Source organism: Protopterus annectens, chromosome 4.part0, assembly GCF_019279795.1.
Source record: "Protopterus annectens isolate FY-2018-M chromosome 4.part0, PAN1.0, whole genome shotgun sequence".
Lineage (NCBI taxonomy): Eukaryota > Metazoa > Chordata > Ceratodontiformes > Protopteridae > Protopterus > Protopterus annectens.
In genome coordinates, this window is record NC_056733.1 from 794700371 (window position 1) to 794721150 (window position 20780).

The window sequence follows — 20780 nt, forward strand, 5'->3', positions numbered from 1 at the left end:
CATTATCCTGCTACCTAAGTCATAAACATCGGTGTCATTATCCTGCTACCTAAGTCATAAACATTGGTGTCATTATCCTGCTACCTAAGTCATAAACATTGGTGTCATTATCCTGCTACCTAAGTCATAAACATCGGTGTCATTATCCTGCTACCTAAGTCATAAACATTGGTGTCATTATCCTGCTACCTAAGTCATAAACATTGGTGTCATTATCCTGCTACCTAAGTCATAAACATTGGTGTCATTATCCTGCTACCTAAGTCATAAACATCGGTGTCATTATCCTGCTACCTAAGTCATAAACATTGGTGTCATTATCCTGCTACCTAAGTCATAAACATTGGTGTCATTATCCTGCTACCTAAGTCATAAACATCGGTGTCATTATCCTGCTACCTAAGTCATAAACATTGGTGTCATTATCCTGCTACCTAAGTCATAAACATTGGTGTCATTATCCTGCTACCTAAGTCATAAACATCGGTGTCATTATCCTGCTACCTAAGTCATAAACATTGGTGTCATTATCCTGCTACCTAAGTCATAAACATCGGTGTCATTATCCTGCTACCTAAGTCATAAACATTGGTGTCATTATCCTGCTACCTAAGTCATAAACATTGGTGTCATTATCCTGCTACCTAAGTCATAAACATTGGTGTCATTATCCTGCTACCTAAGTCATAAACATCGGTGTCATTATCCTGCTACCTAAGTCATAAACATTGGTGTCATTATCCTGCTACCTAAGTCATAAACATCGGTGTCATTATCCTGCTACCTAAGTCATAAACATTGGTGTCATTATCCTGCTACCTAAGTCATAAACATTGGTGTCATTATCCTGCTACCTAAGTCATAAACATTGGTGTCATTATCCTGCTACCTAAGTCATAAACATTGGTGTCATTATCCTGCTACCTAAGTCATAAACATTGGTGTCATTATCCTGCTACCTAAGTCATAAACATTGGTGTCATTATCCTGCTACCTAAGTCATAAACATCGGTGTCATTATCCTGCTACCTAAGTCATAAACATTGGTGTCATTATCCTGCTACCTAAGTCATAAACATTGGTGTCATTATCCTGCTACCTAAGTCATAAACATCGGTGTCATTATCCTGCTACCTAAGTCATAAACATCGGTGTCATTATCCTGCTACCTAAGTCATAAACATTGGTGTCATTATCCTGCTACCTAAGTCATAAACATTGGTGTCATTATCCTGCTACCTAAGTCATAAACATCGGTGTCATTATCCTGCTACCTAAGTCATAAACATTGGTGTCATTATCCTGCTACCTAAGTCATAAACATTGGTGTCATTATCCTGCTACCTAAGTCATAAACATTGGTGTCATTATCCTGCTACCTAAGTCATAAACATTGGTGTCATTATCCTGCTACCTAAGCCATAAACATCGGTGTCATTATCCTGCTACCTAAGTAATAAACATTGGTGTCATTATCCTGCTACCTAATTCATAAAGATTGGTGTCATTATCCTGCTACCTAAGTCATAAACATTGGTGTCATTATCCTGCTACCTAAGTCATAAACATTGGTGTCATTATCCTGCTACCTAAGTCATAAACATTGGTGTCATTATCCTGCTACCTAAGTCATAAACATCGGTGTCATTATCCTGCTACCTAAGTCATAAACATTGGTGTCATTATCCTGCTACCTAAGTCATAAACATCGGTGTCATTATCCTGCTACCTAAGTCATAAACATTGGTGTCATTATCCTGCTACCTAAGTCATAAACATCGGTGTCATTATCCTGCTACCTAAGTCATAAACATTGGTGTCATTATCCTGCTACCTAAGTCATAAACATTGGTGTCATTATCCTGCTACCTAAGTCATAAACATTGGTGTCATTATCCTGCTACCTAAGTCATAAACATTGGTGTCATTATCCTGCTACCTAAGTCATAAACATTGGTGTCATTATCCTGCTACCTAAGTCATAAACATTGGTGTCATTATCCTGCTACCTAAGTCATAAACATCGGTGTCATTATCCTGCTACCTAAGTCATAAACATCGGTGTCATTATCCTGCTACCTAAGTCATAAACATTGGTGTCATTATCCTGCTACCTAAGTCATAAACATTGGTGTCATTATCCTGCTACCTAAGTCATAAACATCGGTGTCATTATCCTGCTACCTAAGTCATAAACATTGGTGTCATTATCCTGCTACCTAAGTCATAAACATCGGTGTCATTATCCTGCTACCTAAGTCATAAACATTGGTGTCATTATCCTGCTACCTAAGTCATAAACATTGGTGTCATTATCCTGCTACCTAAGTCATAAACATTGGTGTCATTATCCTGCTACCTAAGTCATAAACATTGGTGTCATTATCCTGCTACCTAAGTCATAAACATCGGTGTCATTATCCTGCTACCTAAGTCATAAACATTGGTGTCATTATCCTGCTACCTAAGTCATAAACATTGGTGTCATTATCCTGCTACCTAAGTCATAAACATTGGTGTCATTATCCTGCTACCTAAGTCATAAACATTGGTGTCATTATCCTGCTACCTAAGTCATAAACATTGGTGTCATTATCCTGCTACCTAAGTCATAAACATCGGTGTCATTATCCTGCTACCTAAGTCATAAACATTGGTGTCATTATCCTGCTACCTAAGTCATAAACATTGGTGTCATTATCCTGCTACCTAAGTCATAAACATCGGTGTCATTATCCTGCTACCTAAGTCATAAACATTGGTGTCATTATCCTGCTACCTAAGTCATAAACATTGGTGTCATTATCCTGCTACCTAAGTCATAAACATTGGTGTCATTATCCAGCGACCTAAGTCATAAACATTGGTGTCATTATCCTGCTACCTAAGTCATAAACATTGGTGTCATTATCCTGCTACCTAAGTCATAAACATCGGTGTCATTATCCTGCTACCTAAGTCATAAACATAGGTGTTATTATCCTGCTAACTAAGTCACAAACATCGGTGTCATTATCCAGCGACCTAAGTCATAAAATTTGCTGTCATTATCCTGCTACCTAAGTCATAAACATTGGTGTCATTATCCTGCTACCTAAGTCATAAACATCAGTGTCATTACCTGCTACCTAAGTCATAAACATTGGTGTCATTATCCTGCTACCTAAGTCATAAACATTGGTGTCATTATCCTGCTACCTAAGTCATAAACATTGGTGTCATTATCCTGCTACCTAAGTCATAAACATTGGTGTCATTATCCTGCTACCTAAGTCATAAACATTGGTGTCATTATCCTGCTACCTAAGTCATAAACATCGGTGTCATTATCCTGCTACCTAAGTCATAAACATCGGTGTCATTATCCTGCTACCTAAGTCATAAACATTGGTGTCATTATCCTGCTACCTAAGTCATAAACATCGGTGTCATTATCCTGCTACCTAAGTCATAAACATTGGTGTCATTATCCTGCTACCTAAGTCATAAACATTGGTGTCATTATCCTGCTACCTAAGTCATAAACATCGGTGTCATTATCCTGCTACCTAAGTCATAAACATTGGTGTCATTATCCTGCTACCTAAGTCATAAACATTGGTGTCATTATCCTGCTACCTAAGTCATAAACATTGGTGTCATTATCCTGCTACCTAAGTCATAAACATCGGTGTCATTATCCTGCTACCTAAGTCATAAACATTGGTGTCATTATCCTGCTACCTAAGTCATAAACATCGGTGTCATTATCCTGCTACCTAAGTCATAAACATCGGTGTCATTATCCTGCTACCTAAGTCATAAACATTGGTGTCATTATCCTGCTACCTAAGTCATAAACATTGGTGTCATTATCCTGCTACCTAAGTCATAAACATTGGTGTCATTATCCTGCTACCTAAGTCATAAACATCGGTGTCATTATCCTGCTACCTAAGTCATAAACATTGGTGTCATTATCCTGCTACCTAAGTCATAAACATTGGTGTCATTATCCTGCTACCTAAGTCATAAACATTGGTGTCATTATCCTGCTACCTAAGTCATAAACATCGGTGTCATTATCCTGCTACCTAAGTCATAAACATTGGTGTCATTATCCTGCTACCTAAGTCATAAACATTGGTGTCATTATCCTGCTACCTAAGTCATAAACATCGGTGTCATTATCCTGCTACCTAAGTCATAAACATTGGTGTCATTATCCTGCTACCTAAGTCATAAACATTGGTGTCATTATCCTGCTACCTAAGTCATAAACATCGGTGTCATTATCCTGCTACCTAAGTCATAAACATTGGTGTCATTATCCTGCTACCTAAGTCATAAACATTGGTGTCATTATCCTGCTACCTAAGTCATAAACATTGGTGTCATTATCCTGCTACCTAAGTCATAAACATTGGTGTCATTATCCTGCTACCTAAGTCATAAACATTGGTGTCATTATCCTGCTACCTAAGTCATAAACATTGGTGTCATTATCCTGCTACCTAAGTCATAAACATCGGTGTCATTATCCTGCTACCTAAGTCATAAACATTGGTGTCATTATCCTGCTACCTAAGTCATAAACATTGGTGTCATTATCCTGCTACCTAAGTCATAAACATCGGTGTCATTATCCTGCTACCTAAGTCATAAACATTGGTGTCATTATCCTGCTACCTAAGTCATAAACATCGGTGTCATTATCCTGCTACCTAAGTCATAAACATCGGTGTCATTATCCTGCTACCTAAGTCATAAACATCGGTGTCATTATCCTGCTACCTAAGTCATAAACATCGGTGTCATTATCCTGCTACCTAAGTCATAAACATTGGTGTCATTATCCTGCTACCTAAGTCATAAACATCGGTGTCATTATCCTGCTACCTAAGTCATAAACATTGGTGTCATTATCCTGCTACCTAAGTCATAAACATTGGTGTCATTATCCTGCTACCTAAGTCATAAACATCAGTGTCATTATCCTGCTACCTAAGTCATAAACATTGGTGTCATTATCCTGCTACCTAAGTCATAAACATTGGTGTCATTATCCTGCTACCTAAGTCATAAACATTGGTGTCATTATCCTGCTACCTAAGTCATAAACATTGGTGTCATTATCCTGCTACCTAAGTCATAAACATTGGTGTCATTATCCTGCTACCTAAGTCATAAACATTGGTGTCATTATCCTGCTACCTAAGTCATAAACATTGGTGTCATTATCCTGCTACCTAAGTCATAAACATTGGTGTCATTATCCTGCTACCTAAGTCATAAACATTGGTGTCATTATCCTGCTACCTAAGTCATAAACATTGGTGTCATTATCCTGCTACCTAAGTCATAAACATTGGTGTCATTATCCTGCTACCTAAGTCATAAACATCGGTGTCATTATCCTGCTACCTAAGTCATAAACATTGGTGTCATTATCCTGCTACCTAAGTCATAAACATCGGTGTCATTATCCTGCTACCTAAGTCATAAACATTGGTGTCATTATCCTGCTACCTAAGTCATAAACATCGGTGTCATTATCCAGCGACCTAAGTCATAAACATTGGTGTCATTATCCTGCTACCTAAGTCATAAACATCGGTGTCATGATCCTGCTACCTAAGTCATAAACATTGGTGTCATTATCCTGCTACCTAAGTCATAAACATTGGTGTCATTATCCTGCTACCTAAGTCATAAACATTGGTGTCATTATCCTGCTACCTAAGTCATAAACATTGGTGTCATTATCCTGCTACCTAAGTCATAAACATTGGTGTCATTATCCTGCTACCTAAGTCATAAACATTGGTGTCATTATCCTGCTACCTAAGTCATAAACATTGGTGTCATTATCCTGCTACCTAAGTCATAAACATTGGTGTCATTATCCTGCTACCTAAGTCATAAACATTGGTGTCATTATCCTGCTACCTAAGTCATAAACATCGGTGTCATTATCCTGCTACCTAAGTCATAAACATTGGTGTCATTATCCTGCTACCTAAGTCATAAACATCGGTGTCATTATCCTGCTACCTAAGTCATAAACATCGGTGTCATTATCCTGCTACCTAAGTCATAAACATCAGTGTCATTATCCTGCTACCTAAGTCATAAACATCGGTGTCATTATCCTGCTACCTAAGTCATAAACATTGGTGTCATTATCCTGCTACCTAAGTCATAAACATCGGTGTCATTATCCTGCTACCTAAGTCATAAACATTGGTGTCATTATCCTGCTACCTAAGTCATAAACATCGGTGTCATTATCCTGCTACCTAAGTCATAAACATTGGTGTCATTATCCTGCTACCTAAGTCATAAACATCGGTGTCATTATCCTGCTACCTAAGTCATAAACATCGGTGTCATTATCCTGCTACCTAAGTCATAAACATTGGTGTCATTATCCTGCTACCTAAGTCATAAACATTGGTGTCATTATCCTGCTACCTAAGTCATAAACATTGGTGTCATTATCCTGCTACCTAAGTCATAAACATCAGTGTCATTATCCTGCTACCTAAGTCATAAACATCGGTGTCATTATCCTGCTACCTAAGTCATAAACATTGGTGTCATTATCCTGCTACCTAAGTCATAAACATCGGTGTCATTATCCTGCTACCTAAGTCATAAACATCGGTGTCATTATCCTGCTACCTAAGTCATAAACATTGGTGTCATTATCCTGCTACCCAAGTCATAAACATCGGTGTCATTATCCTGCTACCTAAGTCATAAACATTGGTGTCATTATCCTGCTACCTATGTCATAAACATCAGTGTCATTATCCTGCTACCTAAGTCATAAACATCAGTGTCATTATCCTGCTACCTAAGTCATAAACATCGGTGTCATTATCCTGTTACCTAAGTCATAAACATCGGTGTCATTATCCTGCTACCTAAGTTATAAACATCGGTGTCATTATCCTGCTACCTAAGTCATAACCATCGGTGTCATTATCCTGCTGTCAAAGTCAAAGTCATAAACATCAGTGTCATTATCCTGCTACCTAAGTCATAAACAATTGTGTCATTTTCCTGCTACCTAAGTCATAAACATCGGTGTCATTATCTTGCTACCTAAGTCATAAACATCAGTGTCATTATCCTGCTACCTAAGTCATAAACAACAATGTCATTATCCTGCTACGTAAGTCATAAACATTGTTGTCATTATCCTGCTACCTAAGTCATAAACATCAGTGTCATTATCCTGCTTCCTAAGTCATAAACATTGGTGTCATTATCCTGCTACCTACGTCACAAACGTTGGTGTCATTTTCCTTCTTTCAATAGTTATATCCATTGCCATTCCCTCATGTAAGACCTGTCATTGAAGGTATCATAATGGATTTCAGCTGCGAACCTTAATGGCTCGCTCCTTACTTAGCCCAGACCACCACTTCTCTAAGTGGGTATCTTTAATCTCCAAACACTTACACAGTTAACAAATAATGAATAAAATAAGGTGATCATGGATATGATACAGTCCCAGGAAACATTTATAGGTTCATAGGTAGGTACTCGGCTATCTGCCTGAAGGCATTTAAAAGCTTAGCCCGAATGTGTTGGCTTTCACCACCCCCCTTAGATTAGTTCCATGTGCCTCTGTCCAGCAGAGGCATTGAAGTGATCCCTGGGGTAAACTTTCTGTTTCCCATCCACTCGTCAAGGTTTCTCTTGAAGAGGGTTAGCGAGGAGCTCTGCCTAATGTAGACTGGAATCTTGTTCCAGAGCATCGGAAGTCTCTTGGGCAGGAATCTATCCCTTCAGCACATCCTATGTATTGTTGTGGTGAGGTTTAGATCCCTGGAGTGTGTGGCTCGAGGGGATATGGTTTTCTTTAGGTGGTGCATGTCCATCAATTCTGGGTTGGACATGGCCTTGCATGTCAGGCAGAGATCACCTCTGAGTAGGCGGTATGCAACTGAGTACAGCTGGAGTTTCTTCATTCAAGCTGCATAGGCCATCTGCTTGAAGCCAGTGATCCTCTTCGTGAGGTACTTCTGTGGTCTTTCCAGTTGTTGCAGGTGTCATGTCAAGTACATCCCACATGGGGCATTGTACTCTATGATGAGTCTGATGCATGATATGTAGAGGGGCCCAATGACCTCTTTCGATCTGGAGGCAAACCCTTTTGTGTTTAGGTGGGCCACATAGAAGGATTTTATAACCACTTTGGCAATGTGATTATCAAAGGAGAATTTACTATCTACTTGGGTCCCCAGATCCCCTTATTACATCTTCCGTATTTAGGGGGCTACCACCTATGTGGTAGTTTGTGGGTACTTTGTTTTTTCCGAAGGGGATGACTATGCACTTTTTGGCATTTAGCTTGAGGCCATGGTTTTGACACCAGATATCTGTCTCAGTGAGACCCTTTTGGAGGATGCCTGTGTCAGCTGGAGAGTCAATTATAGCCCCTAGTTTGCAGTCATCTGTGAACTTGGTAAGCCATACTCTATCTGTGCTTGCCTGTACCTATGAGAAGTATATGCCGAACAGGAGGGGTCCTAGGACTGAGCCCTGGGAAAACGCCACTTGTAACCCGTTTAGAGTCAGACCTAGCTCCTGCAACTCTTACCATGTGGGTTCTGTCTGTGACTCAGTTGGAAACCCATCTCGTGATGTAGGGGTTTATGTTCAGGCTTGTGAGCTTGTCTATAATACCTGAGTAAGGAATGGTGTTGAAGGCCTTTGCAAGGTCTAGGTAGGCTGTGTGGACCACCTTTCCCTTGTCTATAGCCTTGGTAACTGTCTCAAAGAAGTCTACCAGGTTTAGGAGGCATGATCTGCCCTTAACAAAGCCAAACTGGGTAGGGTCCAGTGTTTGGAGGTTCCCAATGTCTCTGTTAATGAGATCCATGATGATGCGCTCCATAGCTTTGCAGACCAAGCTAGTCAGGCTTATAGGGCGATAGTTCCTAGGGTCCGTTGTGGCTCCACCTTTGTGGAGTGGAATAACCATTGCTGTGCACCACTCTGTGGGCATGTAGTCTGTGGAGATGCTGAGTTTAAACAGTGTGTTTAGGTGAGGGGTTAGTTCATCTTTGGGCTCTTGTAGGATGCAGCCTGGGACACCATCCGGTCCCATTGATGCTGTGTTTTTGGCTTTGGAGAGTGCTGTTTTAACCTGAGTGTCTGTGATTTCAGGGGCACTACATTGCTCTGGTATAGTTATGGGCCCTTTTGGGGGTGAGAGGGGGATGAAGTTTGCACTGAACCTGTCTGCCAGGATGTTGGCTATATCAGTCAGTTCAGTGTATTTTGTGCCATTCTGCACTAACTCTGAGCAGATCTGAGAATTACCACTTAGATTCTTGACATAGCTAAAGAATGCCTTGTGGTTATCTTTGGAGTCCATGGCAATTTTTCTTTTGAAGCTAGCCTTGGATGATTTTATGAGGGAACATAGTTTCTTGCTGATACTGATCAGTGATATCTTCCCTTCTTGGGATTTTACTCTTTTCTGTACTAGTTTCCTCCTTCTATTGTATAGCTTGTTTATGGCAGGGGTCCACCAGACTGGTTTCATTTTCTTGGAGGAGTGATTCTTGATTTTGTTTGGGATAGCACGAACTATGCATTCTTGTAGTCGCCCATAGAGTACATTAGTAAAGGATTTTGCAGCTTGTACAGCGTTATCCTTTAGCATGGGGGCTTTGAAACTTCCCACCTTGGCCTTAAGTAACGTGAAGTTTGCTTTTGAAAAGTTTTTCACGGTGGATTCTTTGACCAGGGGTGGTGGCAGAATGTGGATATCCAGAGTGATTAGTTTATGGTCAGATCTAACCAGCAAAGAGTTGACCTCTGATGTGGAACACCGGTCACCCATGTTGGTGATGACCAGGTCCAATATGTTGTCACCTCTGGTGGGGGTGTTGACCAGTTGATCCAGGGCATTTGAGTTTATAAATTCTAGGAAATGTTGGGCAAGGGAGTTTGTACTTGAGTAGTTCTCCCAGTTTATGTTTGGGTAATTGAAATCACTCAAAAACGAAAAAAGCCAGCAAGTGTTGGCAAATGCCACATATAAAACTAATAGTTTATTGCAATAGGGAGAACAAATCCCCCTGTATCTCTGATGTTAACAAAACAATCACAAAAACATCAGACCGGTTTCGGCTCCTAAGAGCCTTCTTCAGTGAAATACAAGCAATAAAAAGTCAGAGCAACAGTGCCAATACATATATATAGTATGAAGCCAAACATAAAGACCAATCAGAAAACTGCATTCAAAATTGGTCATTGAGGCCAGGTGAAAACAAAGCTCCTAGTTTTACAATCCATTTTCTCTCCTTGGAGCTAAGTAATTCATGCCAATATTGCTAAGTAATTCATGCCAATATTGTTTGTCTTTGCATTTCCCCTTAATACAATCAATAATGACAAATTTAAAAGAAGCTGATGCATGTTTTAAACTATGTTTATATAGTGCATTGCTGATACGTTTATTTTTAATGTCACTCAAATGTTCACAAATTCTAAGGCGAAGAGCCCTAGAAGTCTGTCCAACATAAAAAGCTGAACAGTTGCAGGTCACCAAATAGATGACCCACTCAGTGTGACAATTGGCCCAAAATTTGATGTCAAAGACCTCTGAGGTATTTTTGCTGCTAAATTCCCTGGTATGTGAGACACGTTTACAAAAAGAACAATGTCCACAAGGAATACACCCAACAATGGGTTTGCCTGTTAGGGACCACTGAGTAGAAGCTGAAAAATCAAAACCAACCCTCTTGTAATGACCGAATTTGGAACCAATAGTCTGTCCCCTTCTAAATGAAAAAGAACATCTATCTGGAAGAAAAGAGTTCAATTTATGATCAGCCTTAAGCAAATTCCAGTGTCTATGTATAATGTTAATAAAGCCCTGTGTATTACGTCCATAGGTAGTCACCAGACGCAAGGGCTGTGTGTTTAAGTTTTTATTCTTGTCCCTGTATGATAATAAATCCTCTCTGTTTGTGTTGGAAGCCCATCTTTTAGCTGCATACACAGTACCTGGACGATAGCCCCTCTGGATAAATCTGTGGGTCAGATCATCATGGGCCTCAAAAAAGGACTGTTGGCTAGAACAAATTCTCCTGGCTCTAAGGAACTGAGATTTGGGTATATTCTGGATGATATGTTGTGGGTGGAAGCTGGTAGCATGTAATACAGAATTGAATTCCGGAAATTTCCTGAACATCCTAGTTGACAAAGTGTTGTCCTCATTTCTACTAATTTCAACATCCAGAAATACTATCCTAGATGTATGGCAGGTCAACTTAAATTTGATACCCCATATATTGTTATTAAGATATTCAAGAAACTCCAAAAGATAATGTTCATCAGCTTTCCACACCAACCAACAATCATCCAGATAACGACGCCAAATATCCATCTCACACATATAGATGTTATGATTATAATCATAAATCGTAATTTCTTCTATATATGCCATGAAAAGATCTGCATATATGGGTGCAAAAGATGCACCCTTAGCAGTACCTTTAGTTTGCCAGTAACATTGATTTTGGAAATAGAAAACATTGCTGGTCAAAACATGTTCCGTAAGACATACTAAGAATGTGTTGAATCCAGGTTGGTATAAACCTGATCTAGCCAACCAATAGTCCAATGCTTGTAAGCCTGCCCAGTGTGAAATGTTAGTGTAGAGAGAGGTGATGTCCAAAGTACACAATAGCCACTGTGATTCAAGTTGGGTGTTATTGATAATGTCCAAAAATTGGGTGGTGTCTTGAATTCTAGCTCTAATAAATCCCAATAATGGTTTTAAATATTGGGTTAGATATTCAGACAACGGTTCAGTAAGAGATCCGTGTCCAGAGACAATGGGTCGACCTGGTGGATTGCTAGCATGTTTATGGATCTTAGGTAACAGGTAAAGGTATTGTTTCTTGGGTGACAAAACCATTAATTGTTCTTTTGTGGATTGTGTAATGATGCCCTCCTCCACCGCCTCAGTCAAAAACTGACCAATTTGACGCTGGAAATGAGGTGAGGGATCCAAAGGCATCTGCCTATAGTATTCTTTGTCACCCAATTGCCTCATAGCCTCCTTGTCATAAGCAACCTTATCAAGTACCACCACCGCACCACCTTTATAATAATGAAAATATCCAGATCTTTATTGTTAACAAGCTCATCCCAAATATATTTTCATCATCAATGGACAATTGTTTGTAAAAAAAAAAAAAATCCAATGAAATGCATGTATGTTCTCAGGGATTTTTTTTGAACACCCCTACTAGATGTGTCATGAGCGGGTTGAATGTGGATTTTTTAAACTTGAAATCATGAGAAGTATCACAAGCATTATTGTCAAAAAACACTTTCAAATTCAATATTCGACAAAAATTTACCACATCCTGAGCCAAAGACTGTTCAGAAACAAAAAACCCAGGGACAAAATTGAGCCCTTTATTCAAAAGCTTTAGTTGTGCAATAGTTAATTCAGCAGAAGAAATATTATGGACATTAAAATTAGAAACTAATGTTGTGTCATTATTTTCAGAAGTGCCTCCAGACTCTGTTTGGTAGGTCCTTTTATGTTTCCAGCCTGAATCTAAATTGTGGGGGTCATGGATTGTCCCTTTTGGCCTTAGGTAACCCCTCTCTAGAATATTCATCAGGTTCACCTTCTGTATTAGAGGAAGTGTCCTCGCCAAAAGTACCACTAGAAAAACCAAAGTTTTTCTTAAGAATAGTGGGTGGGTGATCTGTAGCAAGCTATAATTTGAATAACAGTTTTGCCCATTGTTAGTTGCACGTAGATGATCTCTGAAGCATCGTGCTGTGCCACTAACTTGGAGGTGTGAGTATCCTTGATGAATATGGATACTCCCCCACCTTTTGTATTTCGGTCTAGGTTTTGTGGCCGAAATGTATGGTATGAGTTGTAGCCTGGTAGTGCTGGGGTACTCTCTGGAACCTAAAACCAGGTTTCTGTTACTGCACATATATCAATTTTCTCCATACTGAGGAGTGCCTCAAGTGTGTGCATTTTGAGGTTTAGACTTCTGGCATTGAGTAGCATTACCCACAGTTTTTTGTTAGTTGTGCTATTTACGGTGGTGGGATTGTCTTTTGAGCCTTGCCTAAAAAATGCACTATGGGGTTGGCAAGAGCCTTGGCCAGTATTTGAAAGCCTAAGGGTGACAGTTGTAAGCCATCTCTAGCGAAGTAGCGTGGCTTGTCGAGCATGTCACCCCAAGCTGACAGACACTGGATCCCCTTTGAATGACACCAGAAGCTTAGCCATTTGTTGAAAGTGATCATTTTTTCTCTATACTGTGGTATCATTCTTGGTGAGGGCAGGATGCTACTCAGGGTCAGGGTCATACTGGCCTGGGCTATGTGATCCGAGAGCTCCTCCATGTCTCTTTTCATGTAGTACAGGGAGGTATGGCTCAGGTCATTCACACCAACATGGACAATGACAGAGTCATATTTGTACTTTTTCTGGAGTGACCTGAGTGCTTGTGTTATGTGGCGGATCCTGGCACCCGACAGGCAGCTAACAGTAACCTTCTCCTTGTTCAGCCTAGTGAGTGGGACGTCAGTGTGCCATGTGTGTCAGTGTCCACATTCCCTAAGTAAAGACAGTATGATCCAAACACAGAAGAAAGGTGGCCCAAATGGGTGTGAACCCAAAAGACCTAAGAGACTCCTCTGATGTGATCCCAGTGGGCCTAATATACTCCTGTGAAGCCCAGTCATTATTAAGTTCCTTGTGTAACTCCTCTGCCTTTCTTTGGGATGTCACTTACAACAGACTTTGAATGATAAAACAGCATCAGTAGCAGTAACCCAATGCAGGGTGAAGATCATCAAAAGAAGCAAAATCAAAGAGGGAAAAACTTCATGACACAGCATGAAGCATCCCCACTATTTGTCAAACTTAGCATATTAGACCATGTTACAGATATACAGATGTTTTTAAGGAGACATTTTACAGGAAGATATAGCCACAGCTCATATACAAAGAACCTTAACTGTCCTAAGTAAAGTCTTGCTGTACTTTGCCAGTATATGGACATTACATTCTTAATGCAATAGAGATGCCCTTGTTTGATAAGTTTGTTCAAGCATACATGTAACAGACTGTATTTATAAGATGCCTGATTTTTTCAACAAAATAATTGTGAAGATAAATCATTTATTTAAGACTGATAATGGTAGCAAGTTTTTGAATTAATGTAGAGTTATTTTTTAAGTAACTCTTTTGTAATGTAAGATAATAAACTGTTCAAATGAAACTAAAGGTGACCTAACTACACTCATACCCCAGAGACTCATGTCCCAGAGACTCCCCCTTCAGTGGAATAGATCCCCTCTTCATGTAAAGCAGAGTACCTCATCAAACCTTTTTAAGCGCAACCTGGATAACTGGATGGGGAACAGAAAATACACCCCTAGGATTCCACCTATGTCCCTACTGGACAGTGGTATAGGGTGCTGACTTGTTCACACATGGGCTAAATTATTGACTAGGCTTGTAAGGGCCTCAGGACCAATAGCCTAGTAACTTCCTATGATTACAAACTGTCAGCTGCTGTTTTACTAAAATGTTTCACTTGCTCTTTCTGTCCCACAATCCATTTCACTGCTGACAAAACGTTTGTGTCCTTTCAAGTGCTCCTCCCTCTTCTTGCACTCACCAGCTCCAGCTCTAATCAAACTTTTTTCTTCTTCTTCTCATTATACAAGGAAAAATACCAATCTCCTAAAAAACTGTAGACGCAAATATGTGAAGTAACCAGAAAAAAAATCCCACATACCTCTTAGCAGAATTTCTCCTTATCAGCCTGTCCTCCTTGTTGTCTCAGAAACTTGCCTCAAGTTTACTGACTCAGACATTCCCATTACCCCCCACCAGACTATGTGATACTTAGTTGTGACAGGACATATAAAGGCATGGGTGGAGTTGTATTATTATGTAGGGATAACCTAATATGTTTTGCCTCTCACAAATAAATCCTAGCTTTCCTCATCATGAGTCCCTTATAGCCACTAGAGTCAGATTCAGTGAAGCTAAGCTCCTCATCACTACCTGCATCTCCATACCTCCAGGGAAGGATGAAATGACTGCAGAGGAAGCTCTGCACTGTTAAAATTCCAAACCCAACTTGGAGGACATAGCTCTTGGAGATTGTAATGCTGACCAGCTATTTGCTAAGAGAGTCCCTTCACATTCATCTTTATAATTCTATGTCAACTCTCAACTCATTTTGGAATCATCTTGGACTGACAAACAAATTCAATGAAAGTTAAAATGAATCTTTTCATACTCATCTAGCAAAATCTACTGTTCACTTATTCTTTGCAACCACCTTTCCATCTTCACCACAGAGATGATCACACTAAAGTTAAAAAAATACAAACATTTCTCTCCTTGCATACCTACAAATGTGATCCTTCCTCCCTCAGCAATGCACTATCAAATATTAACGTGTCTTTTCTACACTTTTCATCTTCTGGACAAAGCTACATTCTAACTCCAACTAGGTTTTTATAACTATCATAAATAAATGTGCACCCTTAAAAATAGGCATGCTTTGCCTCTGGCCTGGATAACCCTAAAATACAAAAAGAAAAAAATATGCTTGACAGAGATGGCTTATGGGATCTGTATTGCAGAATGTGACATCCTAGTGACTTCATTCTGTTTTGCACAGTATGAAATAATGTAAAAATGCCATCCTCACTAGTAAAAACTCACATTTTATTGAACAGCAAAGACAGCACAGACATCATCTCCCCCCAAAAAATTCTAGAACACAGCTAATTCTGTCTTCCGCTTTGGTCACTCCCATTCCCCTTCCTGCAGGTTGATGACATCACGATAGCTGAAAGTTTCTCTAATAACTTCTTCACCTCTTTAAAAGAAAAAAAAATTTCATCTGTTTCATTACCATACAGTATCCATCCTTAATGCACAGTTCTTACTTTTTCAGCTCATAAACTACTTAAAAAACTCAAAACTGGATGACCAGTCAGTGACAATTTCACAACAAAATGTCTGAATATCACAACTTCAGCCATTGGTTACCCTCTCAAAATATCCATAATAAGATCTATCATGCAAGGATTTGCTCTCGGTTGCGGATAAGATTTATTTCTGGATTCCCTGCATTTAAAGATCATTCCTCCATATCTCTCAATAACTGCCATTTCAATACCTTACTTCTGCCAATATTAAAAACAATGGAAATATATTCAGTAACACTTTATTAACTACCTTTTAAACTATAATTTGGCATCTCACAGTCATCATGGCTTAAGACATCCTCATGAAACAAATACAGCCCTCCTGATCTCAATGAATAAATCTGAGATATATTCCTTTCTGGAGAATTTCTTGCCACAGTTTTCTGGAATCTGCTAAAAGCTGACACTGTTTCATATGAAGAGCTTGTTCTAACTAATAAGATAGCTTCCTTCCTTTTCAGGACCACTAGGAAGGGTGCTGCCTGATTTTTCTTTCTTCATACAAGTCCCGCTGTACTTAATATACCTTTGCCTTGGGTTGTCTTCCCCAAGACCAGTGTGGAGCAAACAGCAGTGCACTTAAAATAAAAGTTATGTACTCACGATAACTGCATCTGTGTTGTCCATTTTCATTCTTCCTCAACAAATGGGTTGCGGATCTGACCATCAAATTTCTATCATTAACAGTATCAGTTGGATCATTTGGATAATAATTGTAACTCATTTACAGTTAAATTATTCCGGAAATGCAAATGCAATGAAACCTACATTCCTCAGAATAATATAGCCAAAGATGACAGATCATTAAGTATATATAGGTTCATAGGTAGGTACTAGGCTATTGGCCCTAGGGTCTATATAAGCCTAACCAAAAAGGTACCCTGGCTTTCTCCACCCAAGAAAATTATTTTCCTGTGCCTGTCTCGAGCAGAGCCACAGAAGTGATCCCCGGCTGAATTTCCTATCTCCCATGCAATCACCAAGATTTTTCTTGAAGAGTGCTAATGAGGAGCTTTGTTTGTTATAGACAGGTAGTTTGTTCTAGAGTATGGGAAGTCTCTGGGACAGGAATCTATCCCTCCAGCATATTCTGTTTATTGTGGTGACAAGGTTTAGGTCCCTAGAGCGTGTAGCTCAGAGGCATTGGGATTTCTTTAAGTGGAGCATGTCCAACAGCTCTGGGTTTGACCTAGCTTTGTATGTTAGGCAGAGATCACCTCTGAGTGAGTGATATGCAACGGAGTAAAGCTGGAGTTTTTTTATACAGTCTGTGTAGGGCATCTTTTTGAGGCCGGTAATCCTCTTTGTGAGGTATTTCTGCAGCCTTTCTAGTTGTTGTAGATGTGTCCTGAAGTACATACCAAAAGGGGCATTGTACTATATAATGGGTCTAATGAGTGATGAGTAGAGGGGAGCAATGACCTCTTTTTTCCTGGATGAGAAACCTTTTGTGATGATGTGTGCCACGTAGAAGGATTTCCTGACTACTGTGGTGATGTGATTATCAAAGGAGAGACTAGTGTCCACCTGGGTCCCAAGGTCTCTTATCACACTTTTGGTGTTAAGTAGACTACCGCCTATGTGGTAGTTCATGGGTACAGAGTTTTTACCAAAAGGGATGACAATGCACTTTTTGGCATTGAGCTTGAGGCCATGGCTTTGACACCAGGCATTTGTCTCAGTGAGGCCCTTTTGTAGGATGTCCACATCATTAGGAGTTTCGATTATGGCTCCTACTTTGCAGTTATCTGCGAATTTCCTTAGCCAAAGACCTTCTGTGTTAGCCTGTACTTCAGAGAAGTAGATACCAAACAGGAGAGAACCCAGGACTGAACCCTATGGTACTCCGCTTGTCATTGGTCTGAAATCAGATTTGGAGAGTGCTACTTTCACAGTGTGGGCTCTGTCAGTGAACCAGTTGGCAACCCATCTTGTGACATAGGGATTTATACCTAGTTTAGTGAGTTTATCTATAATTCCAGAGTGGGGGATGGTGTTGAAAGCTTTGGCGAGATCTAGATAGGCTGTGTGAACCACCTTATCTTCATCTACAGCTTTGGTGCCCACTTCAAAAAAGTCTGTCAGGTTTAGGAGACATGATCTGCCTTTTATAAACCCAAACTCGGGTGGGGTCCAGAGTCTGGAGATTACCAATGTCATTGTTTATAAGTTCTATGATGATAAAAACTCTGTACCCATGAACTACCACATAGCTGGTATTAACGCCGAAAATGTGATAAGAGACCTTGGGACACAGGTGGACAGTAGTCTCTCCTTTGAAAATCACATGGTCAGGAAATCCTTCTACATGGCTCACCTCATCACAAAAGGTTTCTCATGCAGAAAAAAAAGAGGTCATTGTTCCCCTCTACTCATCACTCATTAGACTCATTATAGAGTACAATGCCCCTTTTGGTATGTACCTCACAAGACATCTGCAACAACTGGAAAGGATACAGAAATTGCTCACAAAGAGGATTACTGGCCTCAAACAGATGCCCTACACAGACCATCTCAAAAAACTCCAGCTTTACTCCGTCGCATTTTGCCTACTCAGAGGCGATCTCTGCCTAACATACAAAGCTATGTCAAACCCAGAGCTGTTGGACATGCTCCATTTAAAGAAATCCCAATCCCTCCAAACTACACGCTCTAGGGACCTAAACCTTGTCACCACAATAAACAGAACATGCTGGAGGGATAGATTCCTGTCCCAGAGACTTCCCATACTCTGGAACAGACTACCTATCTATGTCAAACAGAGCTCCTCATCAGCACTCTTCAAGAAAAATCTTGATGATTAGATGGGAAATAGGAAATTCACCCCAGGGATGACTTCTGTGGCTCTGCTCGACAGGGACACAGGAAAATTATTTTCTTGGGTGGTGAAAGCCCGTGTACATTTTTGGATAGACTTATATAGGCCCTAGGGCCAATAGCCTAATACCTACCTATGAACCTATACATTCCATAGCCTTGCAGACCAGGCTCTTCAGGCTAATGGGGTGGTAGTTCCTGGAGTCCATGGTGTCTCCCCCTTTGTGGAGTGGGATAACAGTCACTGTGCGCCATTCAGTGGGCACAAAGCTTGAAGTGAGGTTACGATTGAACATGGTACTTAGGTGGGGTGCCAGCCCGTTCTGTAGTTTGTGTAGAATGCAGCCTGGGATGTTGTCAGATCCCATGGATGCTGTGTTCTTGGCTTTGGAGAGTGAGGTTTTTATCTGTGCAGCCGTGATTACATGAACTTTGCATGCTTCCTGTATAGAGATGGGCCCTTTAGGGGGTGAGAGGGGTAAAGTTAGCACTGAACCTATCTGCCAGGATATTTCAATGCATGGAATGGGATGGTGGGTGAAATCAGCAATGAGATAGTGGGTGAGAGGGCAGGGGGGAGAAAATTAAGTATGGCATCCCATGCAACAAACACCTTGCTACAGCTCTGTTTTTTTTAATTTCTGGAAGTCTTTTGGGTTTCTAATACCATGACTGAAATGGATCCCCTGGACAGTGCAGTGGTGCAACGGTTGTGTTGTCACCTCACAGCAAGAAGTTTTCTGGCTCGATTCTCATCTGCGGTGCCTTCTGAGTGGAGTCTGCATGTCCTCCCTGTGCTCATGTGGGTTTCCTTTGGGTACTCCGATTTCCTCCCATGTTACAAAGACATACATCTGGAGGCTATCTCACTGGGCCTCCTCTGAAAATTGGCTTTGTTCCGAGTCAGACTTTCCCGGTAAAAAAACGTTAAATAAAAAAATAACAATAAATAAAATTCCTAAGTCAGGATTTGCTTTGATTATATAAAATTAGTAATGCTTCAGTCTTTGATATTACCCAAGAGGGTTCCATTCAGAAACTGCAATGTGCACAGAACTGCATCCTTCGGTAATTCATGCAGGGTTACATAAATTGATAGCATATCCAAGTATGACTGGAATTTCTTTTTTTAGACCCATTGCTCCTACTACAACTGGAACAGTCTGGGTATCTTCTACACTGCTTATCTTATTTTTTTTTTATTATGAGTGTCTCTGTAAGTAAGACACTGTAATAACTAGATGTAACAGTTTCAATGATCAATGCTACTTTTGCCTTTTTTTATGGACTACTATATCTGGTTTTCTCACATCTATTTTTTGAAGTATTGGTAATGGGTGATTCTATGTGATATACACTTTATAATTTTCTATAATGCTTTACTATTCATGTTTCCAGTGCTTCTCAGCTACTTCTGTATTGTAGTGTTTGCACAATTCCTAGTGTAATAGTCTACCCGCATTACTATGCCTTTTGGCATGAGTGTATTACAGCCAGCAACAAGATGTGTGACTGTTTCCAATTTTTTTTGTTACAGAATCTGCATTTCCCTGTTTCTCCCACATTTTCAACAGATTTTGTAAACTAATACGATCATCGTCCATTATCCTGTGTTGCCATTATTAACGTGTCATCTTTTGGTTTCAATTCACCTCTCCTTAATCATTCCAGGGTCAAATTTTAATCAGCATAAGTTTGCTCCAGGAGATCGCTGTACTTGCCACTATATTTATAAATGTTTTCACGTTTCTTTACTTCTCATCTGAGCCTTCACATTGTATTCTTTTGTTTTTTTGCACATTCAGTTGCTGTTTGATTTTTGTCTATTTCTGGTTTCATTTCCCTTCCTGCTTGAAACCAAAATGTTTCTGCTAAACTAACCAAAGATGTTGTCTCAGATTTCTACTCCTCATGCTTTAAAACTTTCATTATGTCTGGACTTAATGAGGTTGGCACAT